The following is a 2668-nucleotide window of genomic DNA, read 5'->3' as shown; positions in this document are numbered from 1 at the left end:
TCCGATACACATATAAAACAGATTTGTATTAATGGATGCAGGTGAAAAAGAAAAAAAAGAAGAAAAAATGAAATGTGAAAAATTAGCCTGTTGAAAAAAATGCTTGTGTGATAATGGCAATGATGATGATGATGATGATGATGATGATGATGATGATGATGACAGCTGGGCCGGTGGGTGGCGAAGACAGATGTGACGGCGATACTGAGGTGAAAAGAATCAGGAAGAAGGTGGTGGTGTGGGAAAGGTTCATCGATGACGTGGCAGCGGGGGCGGCGCTGGTGGACGGGTGAGGACAGTGAACGATGGCAGAGGCGGTGGCGGAGGCGATGGCGATGGTGGTGGACGATGTCTATGGTAGGGATGATGATGATGATGATGGTAACAGAGATACTAATAATTGTGTCGACGATAGCTGTGATGATTATGATATAATGATGATGACGATCATCATCATCATCATCATCATCATCATCATCATCATCATCATCATCAATATTAGTTTCTCACATACACAGAAGATGAAAAATTTTGTGAGGCGAAGGACCGAGGATACAGTTGATTTAATCTCCCCGCGGTACTTTATTGTTTCCTCACTTTTATCGACCCATGGTGAAAGACAATCAACAACGACCTTAACGTGATTTGAACTCAGTGTTTAAAGGTATGCAACGAAATACCTCAAAGCATTTTCGCCCACCGCTTCACCCTTCTTTCCATCTGCCATCCTTCACCAACGAAACAATTTCATGTGCTCGTTCGTTTCTGCTAGAAATAGCTCCCAAATCTTTTTTCAAATCACTCTATCACACCTTAAATAGGACACAATATGGAAAGTATAGATTCAGTATTCTAAATATAGTCTTACATATATTCTAAGAAGACGTGAGGGTTATGGCTGGATCATAAGTCTACTCGAACAGGGTTTCACCAGAGACTATACCACAACAATTTAATGATAAGGATTTTGCCACAAGGCCAGCAATTTCGGAAAAGAGGATTAGTCGATTACATCGCCCCCAATATTCAACTGGTACTTATTTTATCGACCTCGAAAGGATGAAAAGCAAAGTCGAATAAATAGTAATAATAATAATAATAATAATAATAATAATAATCCTTTCTGCTAAAGGCGTAAGGCCTGAAATTGTTGTGGAGGGGACTAGTCGATTCAATCGATCTCAGTGTTTTACTGGTACTTAATTTATCGACCCCGAAAGAATGAAATAATAATAATAATAATAATAATATCAATAATAATAATAATAATCCTTTCTGTTATAGGCACAAGGCCTGAAATATGCGGGGATGTGGGTAAGTTGATTACATGACCACAGCGCGTAACTGGTACTTATTTAATCGACCCCGAAAGAATCAAAGGCAAAACCGACCTCGGTGGAATTTGAACTCAGCACGTAGCGATGGGCGAAATACAAGCTAAGCTTTTCGTCCAGCGCGCTAACGATTCGGCCAGCTCACCGCCTTAATAATAATAATAATAATAATAATAATAATAATAATAATAATAATAATAATAATAATAATAATAATAATAATAATAATAATAATAATAATAATAATAATAATAATAATAATAATAATAATAATAATAGTTTCGAATTTTGGCACACGATCAGTAATTTCAAGGCGCGGGAGTGAATTACATCGACCCCAGTGCTTGGCCGGTTCTTATTTTATCATCCCCGAAAGGATGAAAGGTAATGTCCAATAATAATAATAATGATGATGACGATGATGATTCTTTTTATCATAGGCACAGGGCCTGAAAATTTCGGGTACGAGGCTAATCTATTACATCGACTGCTGTTTAGTTTATCGACCCCAAAAGCAAGGCCAATTTCGGTAGTATTTGAACCCAGAACGCAAAGCCGGGAGAAATGCGCTAACCATTTTGTCCGACTTGCAAAACAAGGCACAAATCCAGGAATTTGGTAGTGGGGAACAGTCGATTAATTCACCCCAGGTCTTGACTAGTACTTTATTTATCGACCCTTGAGGGATGAAAAGCAAATTTAACCTCGGTGGTGAGATTTGAACCCAGAACATAAAGGGCCACAACTAGATACCACAAGGCATCTTGTCCAGTGTCCAGGCGATTCAGTTTATTTTTTTAAACACTTTCATTAACATCAACAACATAATTACCGTCATTATCATCATCATCATCATCGTCGTCGTCATCGTCGTCCTCTCATCTTCATCATCCTCATCATCATCATCATCATCATCATTATCTTCATGATGATCATCAAGATCAATACCAACAACCACAACGTCAACAAGAGTATAACATCAACAACAACAACAACAACAACAACAACAACAACAACGACAACAAAAATAACAAAAACATCGACGACTACGGGGCGGCGGCGACGGTGTTTGCCGGAATGGTGATTACAAGGGGAAAGAGAATGGGTTAGGCACTGGGCAGAGGAAAGGAAATACAGACCGTGGGGCGGGAGGAGAAGAAGGAGGCAGAAGGAAGGCGGGGAGGAGGAGAGAGGCGTTATAGTTTAGACACGTCGAAAATGTGGGCGCGTAGATCGATAAGTGAGGCGGTATAGACCTGCCTTAGTTTTCTTAAGCACTACTATATATAAGACACCAACGAGCAGTGTTTTTAGAGCGACTCACATCATTCTAT

General features: G+C 39.4%; 1 protein-coding gene across 2 annotated transcripts in view; it reads left to right on the top strand.

The window, feature by feature from the left end:
* Nucleotides 1-2615: 2615 nt before the first annotated feature.
* Nucleotides 2616-2668, top strand: part of LOC106870833 (uncharacterized) — a 49127-nt gene continuing 49074 nt past the window's right edge. The window contains exon 1 of one of the 2 annotated variants that reach the window (XM_089359956.1): nucleotides 2616-2668. This exon is cut by the window's right edge and continues 336 nt beyond it. The gene's annotated coding sequence lies outside the window, so the exon portion shown is untranslated. The other variant, XM_089359958.1, reaches the window with a different exon arrangement.

Source organism: Octopus bimaculoides, chromosome 11, assembly GCF_046866305.1.
Source record: "Octopus bimaculoides isolate indiv1 chromosome 11, ASM4686630v1, whole genome shotgun sequence".
NCBI classification, from domain to species: domain Eukaryota; kingdom Metazoa; phylum Mollusca; class Cephalopoda; order Octopoda; family Octopodidae; genus Octopus; species Octopus bimaculoides.
Note: the sequence above shows the minus strand (reverse complement) of the source record. Positions and strands in the feature narration are given on the sequence as shown.